The 16,223-nt window shown below is 48.5% G+C and overlaps 1 protein-coding gene across 1 annotated transcript in view; it reads right to left on the bottom strand.

Moving 5' to 3' along the window:
* LOC122163709 (gamma-aminobutyric acid receptor subunit alpha-3-like) overlaps positions 1-15,930 on the bottom strand; it is a 75,969-nt gene extending 60,039 nt beyond the window's left edge. Inside the window, exon 1 of the mRNA XM_042825151.1 lies at positions 15,737-15,930. The gene's annotated coding sequence lies outside the window, so the exon portion shown is untranslated. The remainder of the gene's footprint in view (positions 1-15,736) is intronic.
* Positions 15,931-16,223: the final 293 nt, after the last annotated feature.

Below are 16,223 nucleotides of genomic sequence, written 5' to 3'. Positions count from 1 at the left end.
GCAGAGTCTAGCAGCGACACAAAGGAACAGAACCAAAATGATGTTGGTTTTCCCAGTGCGCAGGCAAACTGGAGCCACCCGTACAAAGTCTTCCTCCTTTGTGCAGGGAGAAGAGCCTGGGGTTGCTGCTGCAGTAATGCAGAACTTCAGTCTTAAGCAGTGTGCAAGAAGGGCTGCATCACTGGCCAGAACCTAGCAAGCAGGCACAGCACCGGGCTGAGGTAGAAAGGTAACAACTTTCTCCATGGTAAGCAATCCTCCTCCCTTCTCCACTCCAGCACGTCCACAGTGAAGCTCCTAAAGGGGACAAAAGCCACCTAAAGCATTCTGCTCTCCCTGGTGCCTCAGAAACACCTAAGAACAATCTTTCCCCCAGCACAGTGTAAAGTGGTAGCCCTCTTCAAAGCTTTATTTCAGCAGGACTGCCCTCTGGGTACCGCTTTACCAGTAAACCCATTGGCTGGCATCTCCTGTGCTGGGTGGTTGGAAGCAGGTGGAGCTAAAAACCTTCTGGTTCCTATAAGAAACAAACTTTCCCACACTGAAAGTCTCCTACCCTAAATCTCAGGGTTTGTGAAAGGAGACAGCTTTATCTTTATATTCCACAACATACATTATGTAGTTTGTCACTTCATGCATACACTTCAAGAACTCAATGGTGGGGCTTAACCTTGGAATCAAATGCCAAGGTGGCTCCCACCACCAGGAGTGCAGTCTCCATAAACCTGGCAAAGCAGTCAAGAAGGGAAGCACCGCCTGTAGAAGGTGTTGGTGCATTGCAGCAGTGTGCAGGAGGGAAACAGGAGGGCAATGGGCCAGAGCATAGCTTTCAGATGGTTCAACTTGAGATCCGAGGCAAGCCATGACTGAGCAAACAGGAAGTGTGGAAAGGTTGAGGAAAATCACCTTTGCTTTTCCTAGACCTGATAGGTGCTGATCTACATGCAATGCCAAGGGATGCCCAAGGTGCTACACAACACTACAGCATCACATAATCCTTGCTGCTTCAGACAAGAACCCCAGTGTATCTGGAGTTTTACCATATTCAAACACGTACAATAAAATCCACATGGCCATTGGGATGGCTATATCTCCGTCTTACATAGATGCTCAGCTCATACATCCACCCAACAACTCAACGAGCTAAAAAGCTTCCTACACGCCATTGCTGAGCTCCAGGTCTGTGCCCCCGGATGCTGTAAGAGCAAAGAGCAGGAGCCTTGTTTCTCTGACAGAATGCATCCATCCAAAAATCCAGAAGGCAGACCCAGCTACATGGAGAAGCACCAGAGCTCTTTTAGGAGGGCTAGCTCATCGCCTTGAATTTCAAGAAATATAAGCTGGCAGTAGAACAAATTCATAAAAACTAATGGGCCTGAAAGAAACTGTATTTGTCCTGCAGTCCATTGGCAAGGGCAAAACTGAACCTGGAGAGAAAGACCTAGACACAGGCACATCTCTTTTGCAGTTACAATAGCAGCATCAGTTCAAAAAACCCCCTGTGGAGTCATGAGGTTTTAGATGCTTCAGCACTTCTATTTCTAACATTGTGTATGCCTGTGAAATCCAAATATGCTTAAGCAATTTAGGTGCATAACGCTAATAAATCAACTGCATAGGAAGGCTGGTTTTAGGGAGGACTGGCTTTAGCATGGCTGCTGGCTTGCTTTTCTGATCTGGGATCCTTCTGGGCTCCAGAAAACTGAACTTATTTTGTGTGGAGAGTGACATGACACTAAGCCAAAACCAGGAGCTTGAAACAGAGCCAAACAACAGGAGATTCACACTAAATTGCAGGAGTTGACAGCATTAGCCAAAGTCTCAGGAAAATGCCATATGCTCAAATTACACAGAATGTTATCCCATGTCCTACCTTCCCTCTAAACACCTTCCTCAGCTTTCTGTGCCAGATTGAGTCTCTCCTTTTAAAGAAACTGGTCTCATCACAGCTTAATGAAACTGAGCCCTTTTCATAGTTGTACACCAAACAGCAGCAAACCTCCTGGCCCAAAGATGTGGCTGAGCTTTGGGCACCAAGACCATAAATTCCAAGGGAAGTATCAATTCTGACGTAATCCAGAACTTACTGCATTAGAGATTGGCTGTACTTTCATTGAAGTAGCAATTCTAGGATCCTCTCCATCAGGCAGGATAGTTAGCCACACAACTCTGTTGTAGATGGAGCCTGTCAGCAGGAGAGAAGAAGTTCCTAAAGGCTCTTCCTAAAGACATCAGCTGAATCTGCTGCTTTAACAAGGATTCTAAATGCCACTGCAGTGCATGTGCTATGGTGCCTGAAAGGTTTAATATCTTGCCATGTTTGGTAAGCTTTATGAGGACTGCAGGAAGCTGAAGAACAGGAGACTGCCTAATAGTGAGTGGATCTCATCAACACTAATTAGCTGAAACAAAACAGCAGAGACTCAGGTAATAAGAGCTCTTCATGAGATTAAGGTGAGTGGTGGCTGCAGGAGACAGGACTCTCCAATCTCTGCCTCCTGGAGCAGCCCCGTGGGAAGCAACATTGAGCCAGAGCTCACTTAATGAGAGAAGGAGCTGCTTAGAAAGGTTTGTGATAACCTTCTCTTGGCAAGCAGTGAAGCAACCAAAAAAGGGACAGCTCCAGCCCCAAGCATGCCCATGGGCTATCTCCCTGGCACTTAGGCAGTTCCTCATGCATCTGCCATATGCAACTGCTAGTACCAGGGGTGGAAGCATGCTGGAGGACAGCTTAGCCACCAGTTCCAGTCCACTTCATCCCTAATTCCTTACCACTGTCAGTGACTCCCACTCTCAGAAACACCTTCAGATGTATGTTGGAAACCACAACACCAGCTGCCTGTCAGAACTGGGGCAAAGTGGAGGCTTAAATAGTCCTCTTTGCCTCTCTTCATCCCGTCCCCCGACCAGGCTGCCCACCAGCAAACAGCATTAAGCACCAGGGCAGGATCTGGTACCTTTTCCAGCGCAGAGCACTGAGGATCCATCTGCCAGTTGCTACTACAAATGCACCACCAACAGGCAAGGCCCTTCCAGGACCTATCTGCTTCAGGAGGGTTTTTAGTGCAACTAAATCAGAGACAAACAGCACAAGCCAGCAAAAGGAGCTGTGCATCTGATGATAGGAAGACACATGGCAGAGCGAGGCAGCTATGCTCAGGAGGAAGATCCACGGGGCACAGAAGCAGGCAGATGTTCTGCTGCTATCAGCTGCCTGGCATGGGGATGCACAGCTTCTGGCAATGCCAAATAGGAAAACATGGGCCTGGGGATTTAAAGGACACTCGAGTTGAGAAGAGGGATTCTTTAAACTGCCCCAAAGCTGCAGGAGTGAGATCAAACAAGCTGACCGAGAGCAGCCCTACACAGAGGGAAGCCAGAGGTTGGTAGGATTTTGAGGTCACTGCTTCCTCTCAGCCCTACACTTTCCAAACTTCAGTTCTGGGAAATTTGAAAAAGCAACTTCATCTTCCTGTGACCCACACCAGCTAGAAACAAAACAACACAGTCCTGCATTGGCATTCCAGGTGACTTCAGAAAAGCTGCCAGTTCCAGCCAGTCCTGGCTCTGAGCTATCCCTTCCTGATACACTTCATCTACAGTGCTGACTCGGATGCCAGCTGTTGGAAGGAGCCAGCTGCAGCATCTGAGCACCACATTTCTCAGGAGCTACCAAAGGAAGCTTTACTTTGTTCCAACTGATTGCACATAATGGGAGAGGATAACAATTAGCATATCCATTATGCTTTTTCCCAACCTGCCCCCATTAGAGAGGAAAGCTCCTCTTGTCTGGGTGCCACTGCATACAACACCCTCTTGGTTCATAATTAGTGGAATAGGAATGCTCAGTCAGCTGGGAAATCTGCCCGAGTAAATGACATCCTCAAGTGCTTTCTAATCCAAGGTATGCAACCTCACACTTTGCTGCTAATGGAATACAGTGGGAGCACCAAGATTTCTGCTGTGGACCCACAGGCATCCAGGAACACCTCTCAAACTAATTCACTCCAGAATCCACGCCAGCAGCTCCAGCCCATCACCTGGGAGAACTCCTAGAACCTGCCAAGAGATCATGTCACTCAGTCCCTAAGCCCCTCCTATCTCCTCAAGGCAACACAAACATACTCACTTTAAGGAAAGGTCTCTGTCAAGGGACATGGGAGCAACAGAAAGCCAGGAGCAGGTTCAAGGATGGCATGCAGTACTGTTAGCACAGATAGGACTTTAGAATTGAAATAACAGAGGTTACAAGTCAAGATAGGAGCTGCACAGCACCTGGAAAACCACGCACTAGATATTAATTAAAATAACACTTTGCCTCACTTCTGCATTTAGATGCACAGGAGAATCCATCCTGGTAATTTATGGCATGTAGCTGCTGATATGCCAATCAAAGGAAGCCCAGAGTAACAAGTGTTGTTAAGTGACCTTGTTGATCCTCATCTCCACAAACACAGGCTTAATTCCTTCCATCCTAGTTAATCAGGTTACTTTGTTTTAATTTCTTAGACAAAAGGGGTAGCATTGGGCATCGCATATGCAACCACCAGACAGCTCCCCTTGGCTGGAGGGAGGATGTGGAGGTGGGGTTTAGAAAAGCACATGTTTTGGAGCAAGTCTGAAAGGTCTCCAATCAGAGGATTCCAAAAGGACATTTTCATCCATAAGCAGAAATTTCTCCACATCCAAAGCACCAAGATTTTGATGAAGACCTGATAATTTCCAGTTGCAGAGGTGATCAGAAAGGTAAGAAATGAAAGCTTTGCTAATTCCAGGAGGCTGCAGTCAGCTTACACACATGGTGCATGGCCACGTGCTTTGCCAGGAGCCCAGCAGACCTTGTTCAGTGGACTGCAGATCTGATGCCAGCCAAAGTGCCAGAAGCTGCAGCAGAAAAAGTCACTGCAGCAACTTCTTTTCCACCTCACAGTCAGACTGAATTAGCACAATGAAGCACAGCAGATCCTGCTTTACAGATGTCCTGGGTTTGCCTTACAGGTGTGCTGGGCAGCCACTATTACCCAGGAGAAGCTTCGCTGCAGGGACCTTTGGGAGTAAAGTATTCCAGAATCACGACCCTATATATCTTCAGTTTGACAGCCTAAACTATTCACTGCTTTTTTTTCTTGAAGAACTGCATGCCAATTTTCACTAATGTAAGATAAAAATAACCTGACTCCCTGTAGTGGTGGTGTGAAATTAAGTTCATTACCATGTGTGAATCAGTCAGATACAATGGTGGTGAGTACTACTGTGCAGCACCTGAATAGGCAAAGGAGCAGATCCTACAATGGGCAAAAGAAGAAAGACTGAAGAGCCACACTGAATGCAAGCACCAGATACCACATGCATTCAGTGAGGCAGAGGTGCTTCAGAGGAGATCTATGGGGAGGTCAGATAATTGCAATATATTGATGCAAATGCACAGTACAGGGGAGAGGATAAGGTAAGGAGATGTGGGTTTCATTTTCTTCCTCCAGCTCCTAAAGATTAGGCTTCTTTGCCTGAACATTTCATTAACATCAGCATGCAAAATACCGAAGCCTTGCTCAAAGAAAGTTAGAAATGAAGCCAAGGAAAAAAAACTGGGCCAGGAAGACAGACCAGTGGGATCAAGATAGAGATGACCAGGCTTGCAAAATAGCTTGGCTGCTCACAAAGAAGCATGGCTTCTCAAGAAGGCTGTTTGAAGAGACAGTACTTCATTCACTAAACACTGCAGCTGTGAAGGAAAGCTGTGAAAGAACACAGCACTGTACCACACATACAGTAGTAAGAGAGAAAGGGGAGGGAGCAGGGGAGAGGTTTCTATCTCTCAGTAGGAAAACATACATGAAAGTGGAGCTATCAGACTCCAGTCATCCTAAAGCCATCCAAGACATGCTCACCAAGCACTGCTGAACCTTCCTACCATGGAAATGCCCTTCAGCTCTCACCACAGACACTGGGCAGCTGTTTGCAGCCATAGGATGGCGCCGCTGTCAGGAACCAAACAGACCTCACTGTGCATCAGCTGCACCGGGCTCCAGCACTGCCCTGCTAGCAGGAACCAGATACAAGGACGGGTTGTGGCAGCCTGTTGAGATCAAAATAGATCACCTTTTAGAAAGAAGTGGCACCTCAGTGACTTCAGAAATATATGTTTTTAAGAACTCGAATTTTTGTTTAAGGACTTGCATTCCTACTTCAAGCTCTCTTCCAGATAGAACAGTAAGAAATTTTCAGAGGGAAATTTGCTTCCTTTTCATCTTTCCATCCCCACCTGAATCAGAAAGAAGTCAGAATATTTTTCAGTAGCTTCTGCCTTAATCTCTTTCTCCACTCTCATTTTACCTTGAAAAGCAATGTGGGCTTTCCATTGCTGGGAAGCTGATAAGGCCTGGTAAGCCTCCCCAAGAGAAAATAATAATAATAATAAACCAGAACAAAGAAAGTTTTGTCAGGTGAAAACAGATGAGACAATTCAGGGAAAGGTTACTTCTCACCAAGAAGCCACCTATTTAAAACTGCTTCAACTCCTCTGCCAAGACATTCCCCTAAAGAAGAGGGCTTAGTGCTTGCTGCTAAAAATATTTTTAACTTGGGCTGATAATCACATCACTGTAAAACATTACAGAATTAAGTCATGCGCTGTATGGAGATGGCAAAGCTGCCTTCACCCTCACAGAAAGCTCTGAGCCCCAAGAAAGAGGCAGTGCTGCATGCAGATGGATGCACTGCAAGGAGCAACCCTGGTGCCACCCAGGATGGGGTCAGAGAACAACACTGTCTGCAGGAGGAGCTCTACAGGGGATTAAACACATGTGTAAGTCACTCAGATATCGTGAGGTTATGCCTGCTTGCAAAGAGCCTTCCTAAAATGCAAAGGGAAGGAGAGCCACATCCAGAGTGGCCATGGAGTGTGTTCATCATGGCCTCTTTCCAAACAGGGCTGCAGTTCCTGTGGGAACGTCTGGCACCAGAGTGCCCTGTTTCAGAGGACCTGGAGAGAAGTATTCTCAGGAAGGAGGTTACCAAGGGATTCCCTCAGCTATTGACACACCGAGATACTTGGCAAGATGCTCTCTCTGGAAACGTCAGAGACACAGATGCTGTGCAAGCTCCCCCTGGGGCTTTTAAGAAGTGCCTGACTCAAATGGAAATCAATGCGAGGCTGGACTCCACTGCTCTGGAGAGAAAAAGCTCTGTGCAAAGCCAAGCCCGGGGCTCCGTTTGTGTACCACCCTGGGGCCAAGAAGGGGTGTCCCAGGGCCCCAAACGGCTCATGGGGAGGGAGCGGTTCACCGGGGGAGATTCCAAATCCCTTCACCGCAGCAGCAAGTTTTTCCCGTACATCTGCCTTCCGCTCTCCTCCCTCCTTTGCTCGGGCTTCAGCCACAGCCGCTCTAACTAGGAACCTATGCCCACGCCCTTAAAGCCGCAGCGCTGCCTGCAGGCTTGCCTAGGGAAGGAGCCTGGAGGGACGCACAACACGAACACAGTGAAAGAACTCCGCAAAGCGGCTGGGCAAACCGCAACACATGCTGCCGAGCTCAGTGCCTGAAGGAGCCCGGCGCTCCCGCGGAGGAAAAGCCCCCGGCCCCGGGCACCACAGCCGCGGGAAGCACCGCCGCGCTCGCCCCGCCTCCGCCGCCGGTTCCGTGGCTTCTGCTGCCCTCTGCCAGCCGTGCGAAGGAAGCGCCGCAGCTGCGGCCGCAGAGAAGCCTTCACGACGCTCCTTCGTAGGAACGAGCGCCCACTGGGAATCGCTGGCCACCGATTGTTGAGGAAGGAAAACGGTTTGAGAAGTGCTTGCTGTCCGGTCTCCAGCAAAACCCAAGCCCTGAGTCAGACGGAGCATCTTGTCTTCAGAGACCACTCCACCCTTCACACACAGCACCTCTGGCAGCCGTTAACACATGCTTCTGAGTGCTTTTCTAAGGTTGCACACGTGCTAAGAGAGGCTGTAGATAAATAATATCACCTGCACACATGTCACAGCCATTCAGGTCAGCGAGTGCATTTCTCATAGCTGGAAACATCCGTGGGAGACAGCTCTCTCAGATGAACTTCCACTTTAAACACAGGCTTATTCAAGCGTTAGCATCCCATTGATGGATGCATGAAAGCATCCCTCTTGTAGGTGAAGTGACCATGAGATGATACTTTTGCATCCAGACTTAACAAAAACAAAACAAACAAACAAAACAACAACAAAAACTGAGCTATGGTTGGCTGTTCAAGTTGTTTTTCCCTCCTCCAGGGAGACTCAGGGTTTAAACTATAGGCTCCATTAACCCAGTAGAGTAGACCTCAGACTGTCAAGATACCTATCAGCATTAGGGCCAAAACCAACAGAACCTCTGGCCAGCCCTCTTAACCCAGCAACCACAGACCTGCAGAAGTTCCTTGCTTACACTGCTCTCGATATCTCAGGACATCTGGGAAATCATGGGTTTCCCAGGTAGGCAGAGATCTCCAGCAAGATACCCTCACCTCCACTGCCAACCCATAAATGAGGTCTGGGAAGGGGTGGATCCTGGCTGCACCCTTTCTGGTCATTCACATACATTGCATGCACCTGAGCTCCCCAGGATTGGCCCTGCCTTCCCACCAGGTGCTCAACCACTGCTTCAAGCCATGACTCTGCATTTCTGCTGCAACCAAACAGCAATTTAACACTAGACTTTTTCCAACTATACCAGTATAGACATACTGTCAAGGGGAATGGGAGAGGTGCCTGAGGACTGGAGGAAAGCAAATGTCATTCCAGTCTTCAAAAAGGGCAAGGAGGACCCAGGTAACTATAGATCACTCAGCCTCACTTCCATTCCTGGAAAGGTGATGGAACAACTTATCCATGGCTCTGTCTCTAGGCACATCAAGGATAAGAGTTGGGTAGTGAGGTGGACTGTGAACTGGCTGAAGGAAAGAAGCCAGAGAGTTGTGGTCAATGGGACAGAGTCTAGTTGGAGGCCTGTATCTAGTGGAGTTCCTTGAGGGTCACTACTGGGACCAGTACTATTCAATATATTCATCAACGACTTGGATGAGGGAATAGGGTGCACTGTCAACAAGTTTGCTGATGACATAAAACTGGGAGGAATGGCTGCTAGAAGGATGTGCTGCCATCCAGTGAGACCTGGACAGGCTGGAGAGTTGGGCAAGGGCAAATATAATGAAAAACAACAGGGGCAAGTACAACCCCAGGAACCACTATAGCACTGTGCTCTTGTGGCCAAGAAGGATAATAGCATTCTGGGGTGTAGGAGAGAGGGTGTATTTAGAGGGTAGAGAGGCTTTGCCCTGGTATGACTGCATGGGGAATACTGTGTCCAGTTCTAGCCCCCTCAGTTCAAGAAGGACAGGAATCTGCTTGAGACAGTCCAGCACAGAGCCACCAAGATAATTAAGGGAATGGAACATTTTCTAGGGCAAGAGATACAAGCTGGAGCATAGGAGGTTCCATATAAATGAGAAAAAACTTGTTCACAGTGAGGGTAACAGAACACTGAAACAGGCTGCCCAGAGAGGTTGTGGGGTCTCTTTCTCTGGAGACATTGAAAACCCACCTGGACGCATTCCTGTGTGACCTGACCAAGGTGTTCCTGCTCTGGCAGGGGGGATGGACTAGATGATCTTTTGAGGTCCCTTCCAATCCCTGACATTCTGTGGTTCTGTGATACCGTGGGCTCACAGCAACAGCCTCATGCCTCTCCAAGGGCTTCAAATTGCCACAAACCAGGTGTCCCCCAAAGCTGGCAGAGCCCCATGTCCAGCAGATCAATTCACTGACCTCAGGGTACTTCTCCCAGTGCACTGTGCTTCCCAACCATGTCTGCACACACACAGACCACAGAGGCACAGGCCATCCCTAGAAGTCTACTCCTGCCATGTCCTACACTGGTGCGAACCCTGGAGAGATCCCTCTCTGTTGTTTTTGTTTGTTTGTTTCATTTTTTATCTTTCATGTTGGGACTTCTTATCTGCCCATAGCTTGTAGGTAAGAGTACTGGGTTCCATCCCTGGGCTGAAGAACCTTAGTTTGATCTCCAAGAGAAAGATCAGCCTTTAAGAACTGTTCAGAGAAAATGACATAACAAGGTATCTCTTTCTTCAACAGATCTGCTTCCTTGCATTTGTTTGAAGTCTGACCTGATTATTCTTGCAATTGTATTTTTAATGCTCATCAGGTATCCTTAGAGAAATGGATAGTCACTTTTTTTAGATCACGCATATGCAATCAGACAAACAAGGCAAAGCTCACCTGTTCTTCCCTACAGCCAAAAGCACATCCCTAACAATGACTCCAAAGAAAGCAGAAGCTGATCAGATGGGACAGAGGATTGCTTTCTTGTCTGCCTTGGGCACACACACCAGAAGTGCCATCTGTCTCCATCATAGGGACAAATGCTGCCCTCATACTGGAATACGCCAAAGGAAGTTGTCTGTTACTCATGCAGTTGTCCTGTTCACGGTAGGAGGTTGTGCACACAGTGCTTTTCTGTTTCTTTCTCCCCTAAGTTAAGATCTCACATTTGTACAAGTCCACCTAGATATTTAAATATATACTTAAGGCTGAAAGGCATCTCCTGTGTCTAGAAAGCACCCGCTTCTCCCAGGTGCTCAGCTCTCAGCTCCATCTGAGATCAAGGCTGAGTTTCCCCACAGCTTTGCTGTGGAGCAGCTACTCTTTCAGATTGTAACCCTTTCCCAGCTCTTCCCTCAGCACACCCATAGCCTCTGGCTCTGCTGTTGAGCCTCCCAACAACAGGACTGGGATCAGAGGCAGTTATGCTGGGTGTGCAGCACATCCCCACATGTATCTCAGGAGTTAAAGCCACAGCAACTCGTGCCTGGAGGGGATTTTAAGGCAGAAAGTTTGAGATGTTGTAAAGTGCTGCCATAAGCAGAAACCATGGGCACAGGTAACCTCTGCATCTCATAAATCATCAGGAGGGGGCAGAGAACTAGCCACTGTTTCATCAGTTAATTACAACTGTTAATCATATTTTCATTAACCTGAAATGAAATTGCCAGCATTTCCCCCATTTTCACCCCATGCCCCAAATCCATTTCTCAAATAGCAATTCCTTGTCAGCCAAGACACACAATGTTGTTTGCAGCATGCATCTGGGCAGCACCCCATTCACAGGGACTTCCAGACCCTACTGCCTTACCTCTCCCTCCATGTCTGCTCTGAACCTGCTATGCCCTAGGGATGAAGGAGCAGGGAGTGATGCCCAATCTCCTGTGCTGCTCAACACCATACAGGCAGCTGCAGCAGCCACCAGCAAGTCTCCACGCTCCAGGTCTGCTCACACTTCCCTGGCAGCTTCCACTTAGGATTGGAAAAGATCACTGAGATCACCAAGCTCAGCTACCAACCCATCGCCACATACGCACTAAACCATGTCCCTCAGTGCCACATCCACATGTTTCCTGAACACCTCCAGGGACAGTGACTCCCCCACCTCTCTGTGCAGCCTGTGCCTCTTCCTCTCCTTCTTATAGTGCCTTGCCACACTCCCAAAGACCAAGAGTGAACTCAACATGTTGACTCTTCTGCACTACCTGCAGAGCTGGAAAGATGTCAGGCCACCAGGGTTGGGAGAAGAGCTTGGTTATAAGCCATGGCCAGCAGCTTCAGGTTCCAGAGTGGCTTTTGCTATCTCCCTCTCTCCCACCCTTTAGGAGCCCTAGATGCACTAAGCAGCCTGTAAAGGTGTTAATGGGAAACATATCACCTCTGTCACAGCTGTAGTGCAACAGGGCACCCAGCTCAGAAATGAGATATAAAGAGCATACTTACTCTCACAGTGTGAAAACTGCTGGGTTAAACAGAACAGAGGATTGCTGGCTCCAGCAAGCATAGCTGATCTCTTCATTTTATGGCAGAGTGCTTACTTTGCCAAACACAGTCCTCAATCCCCATGGAGCGGGCGGTTTCTCCTGTGTTAAATGTCTTTATATGTTACCAGGTGTGATAGTGGTATATAAATTGTGTTCATTACATGCCTTTCTATAGGAGTCACAACAGTGTCTCACCAGATGCTAGTGTGCTCTCAGCTGAACGGGAGGGAGGAAAGAAGAAAGCAGAAGTTGGTCTGATAAAGGAAAGCCTTTTCTTATCCAGTTCCCAGCTATCTTAGTCTTTTCCATTCTGTGCTCCAGAAGTCCTACCTGATCTTCTGTCCTATCTCCTGCAGAAGCATCCCATAGACATGTTGCAGAGGAACAGTGCTTTCGGAAGGAGTCTCCTACAACCCTACTGGTCCAAGATCCTTACCTCAATGGCGATACTTTGCTGGTGAGCTGGAGAAGCTTTACACCACAATTTACACCACAATCTGGTGGTGATCCAAACATCAGTGCTCCAGAAAGACTGAAGATTTAACTTGATGACTCTTGGGAGGCGTGCAGCCCCCCAACATTCCCTGGCACAGAACAGCCAGCACAATAAGATTAACTGAAGCTATATTTTAAGTGACCTTTCAAAACCATATGCTGACACAAGGCATGACAGGTAGCACATGGTCTCAGTGCTCTAACCACTGCATTCAGGCAGAACAGCAGACAAGCCTTGAATAAGCATACATTCATAGTAATGGCATACAGAAGGGAGATGCTGTAGTGCTCATGTAGGAGCCTGGTGCTTGGCTAAGGAAAGCTCCAAGAAGCATCACTTTTGCCCTGGTGCAGAGATCAGCTCAGAGAGCTTTGTTGCACCCCAGCAGGCAGTGCTGAGGGGCTGCCTTTAACATAAGCAGTACCTCCTGCATTACTTTGCAGCCCCAGGAGGCTCTGGCAGAACAGAACTAGCCCAGCTGGGACAAGGACACTGCAAACAGGTCCCAGAATTGATACAGGTCAGGACCTGCTTCTGTGGCAGCCCTGACAGTTAGCATCTGCCTTCTGGTTAAAGCTTTAGCTACAGATTTCCTCAGCCCCTTTGTGCTTACCTGACCCATCATGCCCCAGACAGTCAGAGTGAGGATAAGCTGCATTTGTAATATCCCATCACACTGACAGCACAGACTACTCGGCATTCACCCTCAGTCTCCCTCAGGATCATTTGTAATCCCCTGGACTTCAGGTCCAACACAGGACATCCTTATCAGCTACCAGTGAGGAGAGCTTAAATGCCAAATAAACACTTCCATGAGTTACAGACCCGCTCTCCCAGCTAAGCAACTCCTACACCTGGCACTGTGCTGGACCACAAGCACTCACCTTTGCCAAGCTTCAAATACAAAGCTCTACATTCAGCAGCAAAAAGTTGACTTAGTTTCACCCCTTGTTCTCCCCATGGCTAAACAAGACTTGCTTGCCTCATTTCTGCCAAAAAATAGTGACCTTCGTGGTTTGAAATAGCCAAGAAAAGAAATCAAATACAACACTTTTAATGGCAAGGATAATTAAATATTACATTCCCTGCAACTGCATTCCTAATTTAGCTGCTTGCATGGGAGCTTCTGTTGACAAGATATCTGCAAATCAAAGCAGCTGCTGTAACAAGCTGGCCTTGCCAAACATACTCTGCCTTCATCCACATAAAGTTATTGGGCTCATCAGATGAGGAGTGTCAGTCATCCAAAATGTAAGGACCCCCTATACAGACCTTATTTAATCAGCCTTTCTAGCCTCAAGCTCCAAGAGCTGAAGCCTTGCACTCTTATTGAGGGTTGAGCTGCTAAGCCACTCACCTTAAGAAAGTCAGCATGAATATTTACTAACTGAATGCAAACTTCATGGCAGCTCTTCTCTGTGCTGCTATCTGTGCCAGCTTTAAGAGCAGCCCAGTGAAGGCATGACAGCACGACTTTTTGGGAAAAGAAAAAAAGATATGTCTGACCCAGGAATGTGCCAATTGAGCTTGCTGTAAGTGAGGAGTTTTTGGGAAAGCAAGGAGATCCATTGTGTTAAGTGCAGGGTATAGAACTGGGTTAGATGGGACTTTCCCCAAGGAACTGGTCTGTCAGTCAGCGGGGGAAAGCATTTTTTAGAAAAAGCTACACAGCTCTCAGTGCTGCCTAATGCATTTTGAAATCATGGTCCTTTATCAGCACAGCTTCTCCCCGTGGCTGGGAGCACCAGCTGGGCGGATGGCACCCCCAGCCCTCCATGCTTTACCCCAGCAGGATAAGGGCACACTTTGCATCTTCCTGTCGGCTACAGTGTTATCACCTCCTTTTGCAATATATTAAGCTCATGCAGGTCACTCTCCTTAGAAACCTTGAAGAGCAGCTGCTAACACATCCTAGCTTGTTTTCAAGGAAAGACCACAAGGTTGGCAAACCTTGCATACCCACGATAATTCTCTTCATTTTATTACTTAACACTGTGACACAGAGCAATTCAGGCTGCAGCTGAAAGACCATGCCCAAATTTTCAGCAGCATATCGGACAGTAAACTCAGCACCAGGAGAGCTGAAAAGCAACAGAACCTTATTGGCCTTGTTTCTCCAGACTGGAAGCAGTGTTTTGAAGACACAGGCAAAAGGGAAAGTTCCAACTCACCTGAAGCACTTTGCTAAAAATAGCCCCTCTAACCCCATCACACACTCAGGTTAGACTGTTCTATTTTAAAAGGAAGGTTACAGGCACAGCTTTCTTCTCTTCAAGAAATTTCCAATCAGCAACTGCTGCAAACACACTGTGGCATGCACAGCGCCCTAACAATTGTGCCTGTAAGGCTTGGTGAAGAAATAGGTTTACCACAGACATAACGTGTGCCATAAGGCAGTAATTGCTCAGGTCCCCTCAGCATTTAGCAGGGGAACCACAAAGCATCAGCAGATGGAAGTGCAGAAGGAAGAAGTCTGAAATGAAAAGCAGAAACAGGGAACAGCACCGAATGAGAACAGGCTGCAGACAAACCAACGGACCCAGGTCTCCTCTCTACCCCGCAGCCCCACCACAAAGACAAAACAAATCCAACCTGTGAGACCTCCCACAAAAACACAGCGTTTACAATCGGTAAGTGCCCCGATTGAGATCAGCCGGCGATTAAGCGCAGATTTTGCTGCAGTCTGCGGGTGGCTGCGGGGCTGCCCCCCAGCATCACGGCGCTGCTGGAGGTGGCACCTCCCGGTGGCAGCACAGGAGACGGATGCTGGCAGCAGCGCCCAGGGCTGCCGCTGCCAGGCCGGGGGTTTGTTCCTGCTCAGGCTGTGAGCGCCCTGGGTGAGCGCAGCACTTCGCCGAGACGATGAGTGCTTAGAATAATTCCTCAGCAAACACCCCACCTGGAGAGCAATGCCTTCCTCGCTAATGCCCTGCTTTTGCAACAAGATGTTTTCACAGGAAGGCTTTTTCGCTGGGCTTTAAAGTCATCTTGTCTGCTCCAGATCACCAGCGAGAGATGATGTTTGTGCTAATGCTCAGCTACATATCCCGGGGCAAAGGCCAGAGAGAAATACTGCAGGAGAGCGAAGAGGGAGGGAGAGGAATTCCCTGAGCAGAAATTATTTTGAGCAGAGAAAGCTGCAGAGCGGTGTGGAGCGAGGCAGAAGAAATGCAGGAGAGGGAGGTGGATGTGCTGGGGGAGATGGAAAAGAACAGAGGAGCGGATGCTCAAAGACTCCTTCGGAGAGGGCTCGGCAGGGCGCAGCTCACCGGGCCCTGGGGAGGTTCCCTGCCAGGAGCTGGGCTCAGCCGTGCTCCTCCTGTAAAGGGATTCCCTCCGCCACCCACTGCCGGCGAAAAGCTGCTGGAGCGGAGCTCTCCCTGTATGCACGGTTAACAGCAGCCTCACCCCCGACGCTCCCCTCCAGAGAAGCGGCATTCTCTCCCCGTTCCGTGCTGGGCGCTCAGCCTTCAGCGAGAACCAACGCATCCCATCCTGCAGCTGTTAGGACAGCCAGCGCCAAGCAGCCTTGCAAAGGCGCCGTGCTCCTGCATGCACAGCAGGGGCAAGCAAAGCAGCTCCGGAGACGCAAACGCTGTTCTTTGTGCTTCCCACAGCCCAGCCTTTATGGCTTTCCTCGTCGTAAAAAGGAGCTGTGACACCACGCACGCATTCATGATCGTGCTGCACCACACCAGAGTGCAAAATTTACAGTCTAAAACCCTATCTAGATTCAAGCCGAATCTTAACAACTAATCACTGATTTTCTCTGACAGACTTCCTGAGTGACCTTGGGACCCCTGCTCCTTGTGTAGCACCTCATTTTAAGTGAAAGCCCTTAATTTATTACCTTAAGGGTTGTTTAGGAAATGGTCTCCTGCTCTGTCTAGCCCCA

The sequence above is a fragment of the Centrocercus urophasianus genome, unplaced genomic scaffold (genome assembly GCF_019232065.1).
Source record: "Centrocercus urophasianus isolate 14NV4802_14NV808 unplaced genomic scaffold, USGS_Curo_1.0 seq_24, whole genome shotgun sequence".
In the NCBI taxonomy this organism is placed as follows: domain Eukaryota; kingdom Metazoa; phylum Chordata; class Aves; order Galliformes; family Phasianidae; genus Centrocercus; species Centrocercus urophasianus.
This window is presented reverse-complemented; position numbering and strand designations above follow the sequence as displayed.